The sequence below is a fragment of the Erythrolamprus reginae genome, chromosome Z (genome assembly GCF_031021105.1).
Source record: "Erythrolamprus reginae isolate rEryReg1 chromosome Z, rEryReg1.hap1, whole genome shotgun sequence".
Classification (NCBI taxonomy): Eukaryota; Metazoa; Chordata; class Lepidosauria; order Squamata; family Dipsadidae; genus Erythrolamprus; species Erythrolamprus reginae.
In genome coordinates, this window is record NC_091963.1 from 93,732,448 (window position 1) to 93,750,160 (window position 17,713).

Consider the following 17,713-nt stretch of genomic DNA (forward strand, 5'->3'; position numbering starts at 1 on the left):
AATGTCGTTTGGCAGGCCGCAGGGGAAGAGCCTTCTCTGTGGCGGCCCCGGCCCTCTGGAACCAACTCCCCCCAGAGATTAGAGCGGCCCCCAACCTCCTTGTCTTTCGCAAATTACTTAAGATCCACCTTTGTCGCCTGGCATGGGGGAGTTAAGTTATCCTTTCCCCCTAGGCTGTTACAAGTTATGCATGGTATGTTTGTGTGTATGTTTGGTTTTTTATAATAAGGGTTTTTTAATTGTTTTTATTAATTGGATTGTTCATGTTGTTTTACCACTGTTGTTAGCCGACCCGAGGCTGCGGAGAGGGGCGGCATACAAATCCAATTAATAATAACAACAACAACAACAACAACAACAATAATAATAATAATAATAATGTTGAGTGTAAGAAGCAGAGAATCAGCAATGTTTCTCTGTTGCCTTTTCCTATCAGTTTTCCTATTGGTGCCTATCTCGCTAAGATCTTTGTTGGTGCAATAAACTGCCTCATGGGAAGTGAACTCATTTATTGAATTAACCCAGTTTTCTGGGTGGGCACACGGAGCTATAAACCATATTTTGACCTAGTTTCTCAGGTGACCCCTGTTTAAATGGTTATTAAGAGAACAATATACAGGTAGATCCTGAGAAGATAAACAATTCTGTCCTAACAGGATTGTAACACAGAACATAGGATGAGAAGCAACTGCAACAATACTTTGGTAGCCCACCTCTCTAAGAGAAGAGGGCTCAATAGGCACCCACAGAATCTTCTCACAACAGCTACTATGAGCTTGGCAGCATCACTTTCTATCTATGATAGGGATACTGTAAGGGCAGGGGTGGGTTCTACTTACCTTCTCCACCAGTTAGCATCACGACAGAATTGCACATTTTGTACCTTGAAGTATTTTCTCTCCTGAGTAGTACATCTAGTTAGTAAGATGCAGTATTGCAGGCTAATTCTGCCCACAGTCACAAGTTACCATACATCAGAGATAGGTTCCTCCTGGTTCGGACTGGTTCCATGGAACCAGTAGTAACTTGATGGCCTGGGTTGCTGGAGCCAGCAGGACTGCCACATCCTCGAATTGGTGCTCTTTGCACTGCCTTTGGCACTGCCATCTTGGTTTTTGCTTTTATGCACAAACTGAAGCTGTTTTTTTGCTTCTGTGCAAAGCAGAAGCTTTTTTTTTTTGCTTCTATGCAGGTACAGAAGCTGTTTTTTGCTTCCGCGTTTAAGCTGGATTTTTAGCATTGTACATATGCTTGTGCTCCCGTCTGGCATGTTGCATCATGAAACGAATTGGCAGTGAAGAAAACCAGAACCCAACCCACCTGTACATCCTGATTAGCTCAAAGTTGATCCTCCTTCCAAGATCAGGAATGCCCAACAATATTGCCCCTATATTTTTGGGTATGTTATTCTGACAATAAAACACCTCGCAGAGTGTTGTAAAGCACTGTAGGGTGTTATAAAAATCTAAGTGCCATTGCTTTGCTAAATCTGTTGCAAGATACTAGTTTCTTTGCCAGAAAACAGCAACTGACTTTTACATCTACATTTCCAGATTTTCTTAAGCCAAGCTGATATAAAAACCTCCTTAATAGTATATATTTTAACATGCATTAGAAAATATGATCCTCCGAACTGAATACATTAAGAAAATCTAGAATATCGGGTATTCATGTGTAAATTCTTCTATTTCCTTCCCAAATTGCAGTGTTGCTAGGCTGGATTTTTCAGAAAGGACTTATGTCTGAGGAGATCCAGATGTAATTTTTCAGATCCACAATATATTCCTTAGCTTTGTATGTCCTGAATTCTAGCAATGAATTCTAGGGGGAAAACTCCATTCCTTTTCATATAGTTTATCCAATTGAATTAGAGAGGAATAATCATTTTATTGTTTTTATTTTATATTTCATGCTATTTTAATTATGTCATGCTCTTGGAGGTGGCATTTCCATTTCTGAAAAACCTCATTCGTCCATAAATTACTGAAGGTACCGGTATTTTGATTCTTCTTCAGAAAGTAAATATAGGATCCAATTTAAATACAAAACTAAAACTGAAAAAGCCTCCAATCTATAAGAACCAGATCGAAAACTGATTGGAAATTTCATCCACATGTAAACAATAGAAACATGCAATGAATATACACTGAAAGGAATAGCTGATCCCTTTTGTAATAGGTGTTCAGTACTCCAGAACTGGAAAAGATAAAATGTTTTTATTCTTTTCTAGTTTTTCTCCTTCTTTTTCCTATTTCCTATTAGAACTTTTTCTTTCTAGTGTTGAACAGTGAAATAAGATTATAATATTATGAGATCTTTTAAAAATAAATATCGTAAAATGCATTCTGAACCGCTTCAAAAATACTTAAAGAAAAATATTCCTGCCTTGCACGCTGAAGCTACTTACATTTTGTTTGAAGTACCTTCAGTACCTTCAGTTACTTCTTCTGTCTCTTAAGCCTTGGAATCTTGAAACAATGACTAGCAATGAGCTTCAATCTACTGTATAATTTTTTTCTTCTTGACAAATTAATTAATATATAACATTATCCAATTTGTTTGCCTATGGATGAGGGCTAGGAATTTCGAGAGCCCTCTCTTACTATAGCAACTATGAAGCATAACCATTTTATAGAAATAAGATTTATAAAATCAATAGCAATATATACCACTTTGTAGTGTTTCACACTTTTCTCTAAGCAGAGAATTCCTATTGTTGGAGGAAATATTCTGACTTTATACTGACATCAGTAGGAGAGAAGGTGAAGTCAATCTTGAGCCAGTCAGACTCGAATTTATGGCAGTGAGCAGTGATCTAGCCTGCAAAAAAGCTTTTTAGCCACTGCTTTACCAAGGCTTTTTAGTAAATTCAATGAATTAGTGGATATATCTTTAAGTAAATAAATAATATCCCACACATATAATCCTGTAGATACAGTTTCTTTGAACTGGCTTTTTTAGAAGGCTTTGGAGACGGAGACGGAGCAGGAGCAACAGCAGGAGCAAGATCAGGAGCAGCAGGAGCAGGAGCAAGATCAGGAGCAGCGGGAGCAGTAGCAGGAGCAGCAGGAGCAGCAGGAGGAGCTTCAACTGCTGGTGGTGGTGGCATTATGTCCCTAGAAGACAAATAGGTTAATCCAAGTTCGAATGGGTTTATAAATATCAAAGATGTAATCTTTGCTTTCCTTATGTAAACACAGCATTTCACATCTTGTCTAAAGGGAGAAAAATAATTTATTTGCTCTTGAACATCCTAATTTGTTTTTTCTGCAAAACCCAGATGTTATTTGCATGTTAGATCAGGAGTCACTAACCTTCTACACTTCAGGGACCACTAAATTCATAATTTTAACTCCAGCGGACCACTAATATGAATCTAGTACACCGATTGTTGAAATGTCTAGACTCCCAATGTCAGGATGGGGTTCTTCATGCATTCTCTTTTCCCCTCTCCCCCACTCTCTAATCTTTCTCTCCCTCCCCCTCTCTGTCTTTATCCCCGCTTCATCTCTCTCTTCCTCTTTTTGTTTGTCTCTCTCTCCTCTATCCTTCCTCTCTGTCTCTTTCTCATCTCTTACTCTCCCTTCTCTTGGTCTGTCTGTATGTCTCTCTCTCATTTCTTTTTAAGACAGATGCTGAGCCTGAAAACTTTTACTAGTTAAAGGCACATCTGTTCACCTATGACCTTAGCGTTTCTTAGTTGGATCTGTACCCTTGCTGCTCTAGGTTAACAGGCTTGTGGGGATTTAATAAAGATTTGAGGCAGATTTTTTGATGTAACAATCTTTGCATGTCTTCATAATGATGCTAACATCTGAGAACTGCCTGGACACATCCCAGCAGTTTCCATGGAAAATTTTCAGAAATGGTTTGTCATTCCTCTGTCCCAAATGTCACCTGGCCTGCATATTGCCCAAGGTGAGACTAGAAATCACCATCTCATGATTTCTGTCTTGGTTCCTAAACTATGAGGACACCAATCTGCATCTCTATCTATTGTGGTTGATTCTAAAATGTTAATTTAATTTTATATTTTCTAAAATATGAGGCAAATATAGTTATATTTAGAAATACAATAATTTATTACAGGGAATAAGTCCCTTTAAATATAGTATATAAAATACCTAATATATTCAAAATTATTAAATTTGATAAAGTTCTATTTTATTCTTAAACTATCTTTAACTCTGCCTAGTTACTCAATAGGTTGAAAACTCTTAAGAGCAGTAGGTTAGAAACTCTTAAGAGTTTCTAATAATTTCATCTCAACAAAAATGAAGAAGACTTGCTCTGGTGCCTGAATGTTTAAACAGGAAAACAATATTAGTAACCCTTCTGTAGCCCATGTTGTTACTTACAGTTTTTCCACAGTTTTCCACCTTTGTGGAGGTCTAATAAATAAGGAAAAACAGAAAACCAATAACTATAAGACCACAAAATGAAAAGAAAGTATGTACAGAGATATAATATAGGCAAATATAAGAACACCCAGTAGTGCATGTGACATGACGTTTTGGACCGGTTGTAGCATCTAAGTTGCCTTCAAGGGCAACTCCATGTAAAGTACATTACGATAATAGAAATTTAGACAAATTGAGATATGCCCAAAGAATTTTGTAATGAAAAAAAAAAGGTCCTCTAACTCACAAAATGAGAGTACTCCCTTTGTAATTCTGCTTCGGCCCATCAAATCAAGAAGAATTGGATATGATTGAATGCATCATGATCACCATGATCATAGTATTCCAGCTTTTTTCTTGAAATACGTGCCAAGGGGGGGGGGGAGAAAGAGAAGGGAAGGAAGGGAAAATAAAGAAAAGAGAAAAGAAAAGAAAAGAAACAATACCTTGTGCAAGTCCAAGTGTATCTGTTTTCCTCTTCTGAGGACTCTTTTCTGGGCTCTTCTGCGGACTCTTGATCTTGTAATTTATTCATCACATCATTTTTCTTTACTTCACTTACAAGTTGATCCATATCCTTAAACTTTTGGTATCCAAATGATTCTGATGAAGTCTGACATGACGAAAGAATATTAAAAATTATCATAAAATTTCAGTCTGAGATTTCAATTTTCAAATTTGTACAATTTAAATTCTAATTACTGGAATGGTTGATCTAGCAGACAGAATACTGTATGTAGCTAGCAAATCAGAGCAATTGTTAACTCCTAGTAAGGCATCCAATTAGACAAACACTGATTTTATCTCTTATGGTAGAGAAGCTTGGAACATATTTTGTAGTTCTACCAATTATGTTGGAAGACAGTAAACGTAGTAGTTAGTAGCTGTAGTTAAAAGTATTCCCCGAGCTCTAGCATTCCTAAACTTTGGAAATGGTGTTGGGTTTTTATCAATTCATTTGGTTAATACAACTCTGGTTTAAGTGAGTTATGTGCATCACTATTATTCCTATTGGATTTTTTCAAAAGACCAGCTTTGCGCCATGCACACAATTTCTCAAATTAATGGGTTTGAAGGAGCTGGAAAAGATTCTCAGAGTTTACAAAATCTCCACAAACCATGGGTGTTAATCCAGGTATATTTAAGTTACAACTGGTTTCAGCAAAACTATTTTTCTTAAAAGATTCCCTACGAATAATAGACAAAAACATAAAATTCACACAACCTGTACAACCTGAATCAATACACTTCCCAGATTAAGTTACAAACAAGTTACATTTTCACTTCAGGTTTTGTGAATCTAGCCATTTTGATATCTTCCAGAAATAATATTCTAGTCATCCAATGTTTGGCACAATGTGGGGGATACAGTACATCAAAAAATATCTATCAAAATGATTCAAAATATTTTTTTCCTAAATATTACAGCATATGCTTGAATATTTGAAATTGTCACATATTTATGACGGAAATCACAGGTGTTGGGCAGGCTGGGCTCAAAACCATAGGCTATTACAACAGTCTTCTTCTCATTCTACAGAGAGAAACTAGAACGGTTCTGAATTACTTCTGTGTGAGCAGAAAATAAGAGTGCCTCCTCTTCCTGAAGGCGGCTGATTGGTTTACAGGATCCGAACAAATGGTGAGAAATGGGAGAACTGGCGCTTGCTTGCTTGCTTGCTTGCTTGCTTGCTTGCTTGCTTGCTTGCTTGCTTGCTTGCTTGCTTGCTTGCTTGCTTGCTTGCTTGCTTGCTTGCTTGCTTGCTTGCTTGCTTGCTTGCTTGCTTGCTTGCTTGCTTGCTTACTTACTTACTTACTTACTTACTTATTTAGTCCAATACACAATGAGGGTTTTAGTGGGTATATATCTACATACACATAGTAAAATACATGATGAAGGTTATAGAGGAGATACTCATAGTAAAATATATCTAAGAATTAATAGAAAAGTATAGTAATAGAATATATCAATGAAAGAATAGAGGAAGAGATATAGGAATAGAAGAAAGGTATAGGAGATATAGGAGAGCAATAGGACAGGGAACGGAAGGCACACTAGTGCACTTGTACTCGCCCCTTACTGACCTCTTAGGAATCTGGATAGGTCAACCGTAGATAATCTAAGGGTAAAGTGTAGAACTACACTAATCTAAGGGTAAAGTGTTTACCCTAGGAAGCTGCCATTTTTATCCATAGAGCCGTGAAAATGGAGTGATGGTTTAGATTACTTTAAAACATGAGGGATTTGGGGATGACACTGTGGAATCCGGTAATGAGTTCCACGCTTCGACAACTCAGGTACTGAAGTCATATTTTTTACAGTCAAGTTCGGAGCGGTTAATATTAAGTTTAAATCTGTTGTGTGCTCTTGTGTTGTTGTGGTTGAAGCTGAAGTAGTCGCCGACAGGCAGGACGTTTCAGCAAATGTGAGGACGTTCCTCACTTTCAGGAGGAACGTCTAGGAAGCTGCCATTTTTATCCATAGAGCCGTGAAAATGGAATGATGGTTTAGATTACTTTAAAACATGAGTGGTTTTAAAACAGGAAAAGTTTCATTTACAGAGAGTATAAGAGATGGCTCTAGTAATCAGTTATCAAGAACCAACCTATGTTAAACACTGCAACTCAATCCTAAAGTACTCAGAAGTAAGCCTCGCTGAGTTTAATATACTCCCAAAATGACAGGATTATTATTCATCCATCCAAATATCCATCAAGCTTTATTATTGTCATTGTTGTTGTTGTTTTGTTGTTGTTGTTTAATTCAAGCATTCCTAGGCCACATCTGTAATACATTTGGAAATGTGGGGCCATGCTTTTCAGAACCAAGAAATAAGACAAGAGATTGCTTCTGCATTTACAGACCTGTTTCTTAAGTGTACCTTTCTCCATTCTATCCAGAAGTGACCTTAAACAAACAAACCAAAAGAAAAATGTTGAGATCTTAGCCTGGACCCTTTGGCAACGTGCAAACAAAATATAGCACACATTTCTGTGGAGATGTACACAAACTCTTATCATTTAAATGAAATATATGTTTATTTCCATTTCTCAAAATGGAGTCAAAAGGCCTTTTGAGTCACAAGACACTTCTGTGCATGTACAAGCATTGTGCAGATAGTAGAAGGTTTAAGTGCCTGGCATGCTGAAACACACACCTGCAATAGTTTCCAAAAATTAAGAGTGCATGTTGCAGGTAACCATATAACTCTTTGGGGCTTTCCTTATTTTTGGCTTTAGTATGCATGCCCGCCTGACAATCTCAGTTTGTTCAGCACTGAAATTGTTTAAGGTTGCCAAGATGAGAGGGGAACATATAGCACCAGTTGCGGAATGTAACAGAAGCCAATACTATACGTACAAATTCAGGCAGCACAAAAGCAGATCATTCAGTCATGTTCTCAGTGTTTTCAACTTTTACATGTAGCATCCTGTGCACTAAAACCTTCTTTTAAAAAATATGAGTCACAGGTGCATTGCCAATAAATCTTGATATTAGTCCTCATAAAGAGGATTTTCAAAACATAGAATTGCAAATAACTAAGTATCTCCAGCAATGGTGGGTTGCTATTGGTTCACCCTGGATGGGGCAAACCAATGGGGGTGTCAGGAGTCTCCGCCCACCCACCCGGGGTCATCAAAAGTGTGCAGAAGGATTCATGGATGTAAACGTATGTGAGCGTTCCCATTCCCAAAACGATAGCAAAGGTAAGTAAAACACAATACTGATCTCCAGGAAAGAATTACCCTTTGTCCAGAGAGGTCCCTTCTTTTCCCATTATGATATCACGATAATAGATCTGTTTAAGTCAAAAAGAGAGGTGAGATTGTGAGGGATACCATATTTTTCGGAGCATAACATGAACCAGAGTGTAAGATGCATCTTGATTTTAGAGTTGGAGAACAAACAAACAACTGGTATACCAACTGGTATAGTAATATATTATTTAATAAAGTAACAGTGTAGAAGAATACTTTTTACAATATGTATACTTTTTACAAACATATACACTTTTTACAAACTTCAAACTTGACAGCTTTAAGACTTGTGGACTTAAGTGCCCAGAACACCTCCTCCAGTCATGCTAGCTGAGGAATGGGAATTGAAGTCCACAAGTCTTAAACTTGCCCAATTTGAATACCTTGCACCCAATCCCTAACCCACTCCTGAGCTAGCATGACCGGAGGGAGGATTCTGGAAGTTGAAGTCCAAAAATCCCCCTTCCAATCATGCTATTTCAGGAATAGAAGTTGAAGTCCACAAGTCTTAAAGTTGGTAGGTTTGAAAACCTTTGCACCCCTAATTCTTAACCCAGGGTTCTTCACACTTGGCAACTTTAAGACTTGTGGACTTCAACTCCCATCCCTGAGCTAGTCCTCCTCTAACTGTGGCCACTTTGCTCTTTGAATTTCCCAATGGTATTTACAAAGAGCCATAAAGATTATCACTAGAGATTCAGAAAAGGAAGATCAAAGGGAGAGATAGCAAACAGTGTCTTTCCTTCCTAGTCACCCAGCAATCCAAATGAGTTTGCCGGTGGTCACACTGCTGCTGACTGTGGCTGAAGCATGGGGAGTCATCCTATTGCCTGTGTGTCTTTCCTCCTTCCTTCCTTTACTGTTAGTCGGCTCAGTAGAGCAGCAATGGGGGCAGCAGCTCTTCAGGCAGTCTGGGAGCAAGCTTTGTGCAGGAAGGACAGCAGCATTTTTCAGGCAGTGGGGAGAGGTCACTTCTGGCAGCAATAGTGGCAGCGGCTGCTCTTCCTCAGGCAGGTAAGAAGCGGAAGGGGGGCTTAGATGGAAAGGTGTGGTAGGGGTCCTAGGTCCTCAACTAACAGTTCCACAGACCTCGTTGAGCTAATGAGACACTTATTAGACGTAGCTGCAAAGGATATGAATGTTACTAAAAGAGGTTTTAAATTATGCTTTTATACTATTTTTTAGATATTGTTTATCTAAAATTGGGAATTGGGCGCCATATAAATTAGATCAAATAAATAAATAAATAAATAAATTTTGAGGCAAGAGCTGCACCTCTAGGCCATAGCAGCTGGGTCTTCTGGACCAAATGACACCTACTAGCCCAGTGTTGCCTATCAGACTTGGAGTAGAATGAATCTAACTCTGCACACCCATTTAGTTATCTATATTTGACCCCCTCACCAATAATTTTATTAAAACCAGTCCCACCCTTTCTTGTGATATTTCTATTTCACTGTCACATCTGCTGTAGTTCTTTGAGGTTAAATATATTATATTGAATCCTACTAGAGTAGTGTGATCGCCCCTATTTAGTGTTTAAGGAAATATTAGCTCTTTACAAAAATAATATTTTGAAAGTTGGAACAGTTTGTTTTTTTCATTACCGGGCTTTGAGATATAGTGAGTTAATAAATTAATATAAGTATCTTTAATAAAATACTTTAGCTTACCCTTATTTCAATCAGCCCTGTTACAATAATTGATAACAAAAGTGTCAGAGAAAAAGTGAATAGGAAAGGAGTAAGAATTTCCAGTACTTTGGAATTCTCTGCATTGCTATCTGCAAGATTAAACAAAGAGAAGCAAAATGAAAGATAGGTTTTCATGTTTTGCAATATTTTCTTATTCTCACTAATTATTATTATTATTATTATTATTATTATTATTATTATTATTATTATTTATTGGATTTGTATGCCACCCCTCTCCGCAGACTCGGGCCGGCTAACAACAGTGGTGATAATGATATAGAGGACAACTGGTACTCATCAGCTTATATCGGACTGTTCTGTAACTGCCTAGTTCTAGATAATATTAAGCTAGAAGTGGCTTAATTGGAAGGTCTCAGCCAATACCACAGTATAAAAATTTATTAACAATTATAATCGAAACCCCACTTCTTGATGATACTGTATTAATCCATAATATCCTTTTAATCTTGTTTTATTATCTTGAATTTAGAATCCCGGTTTATGATTGATTTATACTCTGCCATACCAGAGATCCTTACCAATTCAAGTTTCAGAACTTTTGTGCCCTGCATGCAGTCTTGTTATTTTCCTTGGCAACTTTTCCCCATCTATCTTGTCTGCTGAATACCAGACAGATGGAAGAGTCAGACGTCTGTATGCCAAAGCACTGCTTAGCCCCAAAAACCTGACAAAATACTCATTTCGTTATATCAGGAAAAGGAAAAAAAAACCCCACCTCACAGGCAAAATCTTTAAAATGGAAGTTTATAAATCATCTTTGGAATTATTAAAGTACAAATCATATGTTTTATTAAAGATACGTTTAGAAAACCTTAGCAAAATCTTCACAAAGCCCTGATCAAACGTACTTCTATAATGGGGAAAATATTATTTCTGCTAGGACAAAGGAGTGTGCTGCTGGGGGCTCGCAGGTGTTCAGGAAAACCTCTAGCTAAGATTCTGTGCAGTTTGGAGAACCTCTAAATCCCACATCTGGCTGGCCCCACCTATCCCATCACTCCCAGGAGACCTCTTGGATGCAGATAAAATGCAGGGTGCATGTGGAGGTTCACAGAAGGCGAAAATGGACCGACTCCAAGTTTGGGAAGGCTGGAAACAGGCTATGTTTGCCCTCCCTGGGGCTCAAGGAAAGCCTCCAGAGTCCGAGGAAGGAAAAAATGCCCTTCCAACCACCATGGTGCAAGAGGATGCCACACCCATCCAGCAACTGAGCAGGGAACCCTTTGCTAAAAATTTTGAAGCCCATCCCTGTTCTATGGGAGTAATTATTAATTAAGTATGGGAGACACCCTAAAAATATTTTTTTCAAAGTAGCCAGGAATTAGGTAAACAAGCATCTGCCATGCTCTATGTGCATTATTACAAAAATCTCAATTAAAATAAACCTTATTTATTGTTTGAATATAGATATGTACTGTACTGTATATTATTATCAAAAGTTCTATTGTTACCTACTGTTTAGAAAGTTTTCCCCCAATTTATTATTAATTTTTTAAAAAGATACTTATTACAAAATCTATTTTGACCCTTTACAACAGTGAGTCAAAATTCGAAAGCAGAAATTAAATTGTTAAATGCGGCCAGAGAAAATGGCCCATCATCATCTTGTGCAAAAAACGTTTGTCTCTAATGTTGTTCTGTAAATTCTATTTCTTTTAAAACCAGTTATCATCTTTACATAAGAGATATTGCAGACTCTTTCAATTCTTCCAGTCTTTAGAAAGTTTTCAGGGGAAGGGGTATATTTGGGTCCACTTATCCTTTAAAAGCAATGGCTATTCTAGCAATCCAATTTTCTCAAAACAGTACAATTTTATCTGAAACCTCTCTTTTAATTCTGGTGAATCTCATTATGTTTTTCTTTGTTTTCAGGTTTCAGTTACTTTACCGCTGTGATATATGCCCAGATGTAAGAACTTTACATAAATATACCTGTTGCTTTACTTGGGAAGAGACATGGAAATCATACAGAGAAATGATGTTTGCACATTACTGTACTATAAGCAATCTAAAAGGGCTTTTACTCTAGCATAGTGACTGCTTTTACAGAAATGAAGGTGCAGATAATTTACACCAACTTGGTCCCTGGGTTTCCCCTAAGAAACCAAGACTTAATAATTGTTATGATTACTTATCTAGGTTGTTTTTTCCTCATCAGGGGCCATCTGCTTTTTTGTGGAATGTGCTGTTGGAGTATTGCTTCCATTTTTACTTGGCAAAAAGATCTCAATAGGAGAGAGTAACCTGTCCATATCTCCTGATCTAATGAATTTTGTCAAGAAAGAACTCATAGTACTGATCCGTTTAAGACAAGAGCTCTGGATAATGAGTTTCCTGCAGTGAATTTTGAGGACACGCACAAATTTGAAAATTAAGGATCTGAGAATCTCCAATTTGGGAGTCTCCTCTTTGTTTCCTTTTTTTCTTTCTCTTGCATTCAAACACCTCATACGCTTTAGATCGTCTGAATTTCCTTGATATGCCTCATTTTGAATCTCCAATTTTGGAGTCTCCTCCTCGTTTCCCTTTTTACTCTGTGTGACATTCAGCCATCTCATACACTTTAGAATTTAGATATTCTGTATTTTCTTTAGATGCTTCCTTTTGAATCTCCAACGGATGGTTTTTCTCATTGTTTTCTATTATTTTTTCTTTGGTAGAAAGATGCATTTGTTGCCCTGCAATCTTCTTGCCAGTTATGTTTGTGGCTGGGCATGGAAGTGTATATCCATTCTCCCTTCCAAAATACAGAAGAATTCCAAACAGGAAAATTTGAGTCACAGAAGGAGCAATACATCTCATGATGCTCATCTCTTCCTGCTCATTTACCCAACTGAAGGATGCCTTGGAATGTTTCAGCAAACAAATAAATGCCTGGCTATCGTTCTCCAGCTAGTAAAACAAAATACTGCATGTTACTTATAGCTAGAAAAAACGTGGCCCAAAAGTAATTTAAATAGCTGAGTACAGCTTGATTTCCAAAGGAAGACTTACCTCCGCCCTCCCCTCCAGTTATACTGAAAAGCATTCTCTCATGATTTCATATTTATCACACTTGGGGATGATAAATATTTGGGATATTTGTTGGGGGGGAGGGAACATGATGATGATATCTTCAGTTAACTGCTACTGCTAATAGAAAAACCATTTTATCAAATGTCCTAACTAATAAATGATTGCTGGTGGATTTGGGGTGATTAAATCATCACATGCTCATCAGTTCACTATAATTGCTCTTAATACACATACCTTCCCCAGAATCTACCTTTGAAGAAAAGGAAGAACTAGCCCCAAAATAAATAATTCAGGACTAATTTAAATTATTTGCTGGCATGATAGATTGCCTCTATTTAAACATTGACTGATCTTTATCCCCTGACAATTCCTATATAGAGAAACTTCTCTCACAAACACAAGCATACAGACCCTAGCACCCCATACTTAATCCTGAAAAGAAAAGAGAGCAATAGAGGATGAAAGGAGAATTGGACTGGAGGGAAAGGTGAGGAAACAGCTGGGGAAAGAAATGGAAAAAGTAACTGGAAAGGGAGAAAAAAGTGTTACAACTGTGGGAGTTTCAGCCCAATTGACTTTAGTATGCCTAATCTTAAGGGCATCCATACTTTTTAATAGCAATATTTGCGTCTCTCGCTCCTTCCTTTCTGTTCAAAACTTTCCATTATTCTTAGCCACCCTTTCCCTCAATTTGCAATTAACTGGGTGTGGGGGAAATAATTTCTCTATTTTATACCTGTTGTTTTATTGAAAATATTTTTCTTTTGTGAAAAAAAAGAGACCAAGAATATTTCTATTTTCTATTACTAAGATGTTTATTAGAAAAATATAAAAATAATATTGTCCATTAATCATCTTTAATTATCAATAGGCAATTAGTCTTTTTTTTTTTTTTGGGAAGAGTGATATCTTCTATTAGTAGCTTGCATTTGCCAGTTTCACCACCCAAATACTCTAAAATCAAAGAGATCCAATTTTCAGGATGGATAATGTCCTTAGGAGAGAAGAGGATACTTTTGTAGATAAGTAAGAAGGAAAGAGAATATTTGTCACTAATCTACTATTCTCCATTCATGTGAAAGTTGCACAATATCTTCTTTTCTCCTAGAGCAGGGGTGGGCAATTAATTTTGCCATGGGGCTGCATGAGAATTTGGGATAGTTTTAGAGGGCCGGACTAATATAATTAACTCAGTTCGTATATAGTATATATACATTTCTATATATAAAAATTCATAATGCAAAGTCATAAAATCAGACAGTACATATCATAAACCCCTTATTTATCCTAAGTATGGTCCATTAATTTTACCCATGTAATTCTATATAGGTCTAAAATTCTAATCCAATTTTACGAATTAATACATTCTAATATTAAAAAACACCTAAATATATCTTTTATCATCATTCCATAGTCAATCCATATTTAATAATCTATCATCCTTCCTCAAATTTCTACCAATCTCTCGTTTTGGGTACCCCTCCCTCCCCCCCCTTTTCTCTCTTATTTGTTTCTCACTTCTCTTGTCCCTCATTCCTTGCCCCTCTCACTTCCCCTCTCTTTTTTTCATCACTGTCTCCTCCCCCCCTTGTATGTGTGTGTGTATTTGTGTACACTCTTGAACCATTTCCAAAAACAGGTGAGGGCTGAGTTTTGTTTCTTTCTTATTATTACCTTTTAACAACTATTCCTGAGGGGGTTTTTTCCTTCTTCTTTTCCTTTCTTTTTCCTTTCTCTCTTTCTCTTTTTTTTTGTGTTGCTGTTATTAAATGATGAAAGACTGCTAGAACCACTTCCTTCCACCTGGCACTTCTAAAGTTGATAATTTTGCTTGGTTAGCAAAATGTTTCTTTTCTGTTTTATTTTCTCTTATATAAAAATGTACAGTATGTACAGTGAACAATAGTGACTAAAATGTTTTCAATTTGATGTAAAAACGTACAACTCCGTAAGTGCTTCTGGTGAATATCGGGATGTAAATCATCCCAGATATGTGTATTTTACTTTTACGTTTGTGTGTTTTTTATGTCTGTTTTGTTTTAAATAAAAAATTAAAAAAATTGAAATTTACTGTAGGTGTGAAAGTGGGATTAATCTATGAACAACCCTATCTGAGTAAAAGACACAGAGGTCGCTTCCTAGTGGCAGGGCTGCCAGTTCAGAGGTCCAACAGGCTGTGGTCAGCACCACAAGAAATACTAATGTATAGGTGAGGTGACAAAGGGAAGCAGTGTCTGAGGGTTTGAACGTCCTTGGCTAATGAATCCAATATCCTGAAATTATGTAAAGCCATGAAATTTCAAGTTTCAGATATGCAGGGAAAATTTTTTACAGGGTCTCAAACTTTGATTTCGGGTCTCACGGGCCCGAACAGAACAGCAGGGTTAATTTACTTCTAAGAATATTATAAAGAGAACAATGATGGTGATTATCTCCCATAAAGATAGTGTATGTGATGTTGCTGCCTCTAAATTTCTATACTACATTTCTATGTGGTGGGTTGGGCTGAAGAGAATGACTAGCCCAAAGTCACTGAGCCAACTTTTACATTTAAGGGAAGATTAAAATTCACAATCTTCTGAGTTTCTTAATTGTGGGACTCCTTGCAGGCTCTGCAGAATAAATCTAATGGAATATATTCCCTTCTATCTACAATCAAACATTCTTCAATCAATCTAGATTTAATCTCACCATCTCCAATACAGTACTTCAAATGATCTACAAAATCATGAATGATGGCAAATATATGTGCCCAGTAATGGGCAGCCAAAATTTTTACTACCACACTCTGGGTGTGGGTTATTTTGTGGGCCTGGCTTAATGGTCATTTGACCAGGTGGGAGTGGTTTGAACGATCATCATTGTTCAAGTGAACTGCCAAGTCCTTGACTTACAACCTTCTCAGTGTCGTTCGCTGGGGTGACAATTCCTGTGTCCCCCACCCACCCATAGACTGGGTAGCTAGGCGAACGGATACTGCCAGAAGCATAAATGCTGCTAGCGCTGCTTCCATCCACGCCTTCTATTTGCACCTCAGCCTGGAGGTGGCTGCGTGAAGCTGGAGGGGAGCAGGGCAGGAGAGAGGGAAGCTCGTCCGAGGCCAGGAAGGAGGAAAGAGAAAAAAAGCAAGGAGCGCAGCAGCAGCAGCAGCAGGGGAAAAAAAGAGAGGTGAGCCGAGACCAGTAACCCAGGAAGTGACAGCCGTCAATCAGCTGAAGCAGCACATGCGTCTTCATTTCCACCAGTGGAAATGCGTCCCACCCCTTCCTGCCTACTGCCCACCCCTATATGTGCCCCAGAATAATGATGCAATGTGAAATCTGGGTTGGTCATTGGGACCAGATTTGCTCTTCCAAGCTTTCAGATTCATGCTGGGGACTATCTTCAGAGAACTTCTCTCTACTGGAATAGGTGCTTTGGGCTATTGTGTGAGTCGTGTTTATGTTATATCTTCCTATTAGCTAATTGATGTGTTGATGGCTGGCAATTGGCTGTTGTTTCCTTGTGCTGACAAGCCCTCAGTTCCCAAGTACTTGATAAGCTGCTATAAATCAGCACCTGTTAACTGAGAAGGAAATCGTTTCCCAAGCCTCAATCATTTTCCTGCCTATCTTTGTACCTGCATAGCCACAATCTTAGCTGAGAAACAGAACGTGTGTGTTCTTCATTGCAATGTGAAGCTACCAATGAGTTTGGGTGTCTTTGTCTGACCGCTCACTTGTGTTCTTGAAATTTGGTGATTAGCTTTCTTCCCATTTGTCCTACAAAGTCACAGAGTCAATCCATGTAGAAATGATCTGTACAATGCATAATTTGCCCAGATATGATAGCCACAGGGCAGTGTGAGATGCCTACCTGCAAATCTAGGAAGACGCATTCTACAGGGGGTGCAATATAATTGGTCTTTTGCTTTCTTTTTTCTTTTCTCTCACTTGAGTTTTGCACGGGGATCTTGCAATAAAATAATATTAATATTATTTTTATACCACTTTGGGTACTTCACTCCAGCTTGCCTTACATTCTCCATTCCCATGTTACGCTGACTGGGTTTCATATGAAGTTTAGCCATGACATTCCATCTGATATACAGTAAATCTGATACAATAAGGCAGTGATGGCTAACCTTTTAGACACCTAGTGCCCAAAAGTACACAGGCATGCACGCCCAAACTGAAAGGGGTGCACATGTGCAATTGCGCACGTGTCAATATACATGCATGTGTGGACATGCATGTACATCTTCATGTAAGAGCATGCATGGACGCAAATGCATGCACATGCCAGCATGTGCAGTGAAAACTCGGAGATCAGTTGGCTGGAGGGAGGGAGGGCATCCCAACAATGTCAGCATGGCAAAAGCCTTTTTCTTTTATGAACTCTGGTTTTGTCATTTGTAGAGAAACAGAAACTCATGAAAGAAACTCCACAGAGATCTGACCAGGAGCGATGGCGCTCATGCTATCAGAGAGAGATTTGCATGCCACCTCTGACATGCACTGCAGTCTTGTCCCAGACATTGACGCCAGGATGACCAAACTTCCAAGAAGGAAATGTTTTAATTTGCATACCTTTATTTTTTTTCCTTTTATAATCATTTCATCCTTTTGAGAAAGGGAACATTAGATAGGATAGTCCTAATTGTCACCCAAAATAAAGAAGGTAATAATTATGATTATCATGCCTGAGCTTTACAAATCTAGTTAACCACTAGAGGGCAGCAAAGACAGTAGAAAATGCCTTTTTCAAGCTCTCTCAATTGGTTTTGTGCCTAAAATAGGATAAAAAACCCTACGTTTTTGTATTTAAGCCTGTTAATTTAGCTAG

The 17,713-nt window shown here is 37.9% G+C and overlaps 1 long non-coding RNA gene across 1 annotated transcript; it reads right to left on the reverse strand.

Annotated features, from left to right (window-relative positions):
• Positions 1 to 4,269: 4,269 nt before the first annotated feature.
• Positions 4,270 to 7,291, reverse strand: LOC139154451 (uncharacterized). Its single transcript, XR_011556909.1, has 3 exons — positions 7,266 to 7,291; positions 4,847 to 5,013; positions 4,270 to 4,391 (listed from the first exon to the last, which is right to left on the reverse strand). It is a non-coding gene; the product is annotated as an uncharacterized lncRNA (long non-coding RNA).
• Positions 7,292 to 17,713: the final 10,422 nt, after the last annotated feature.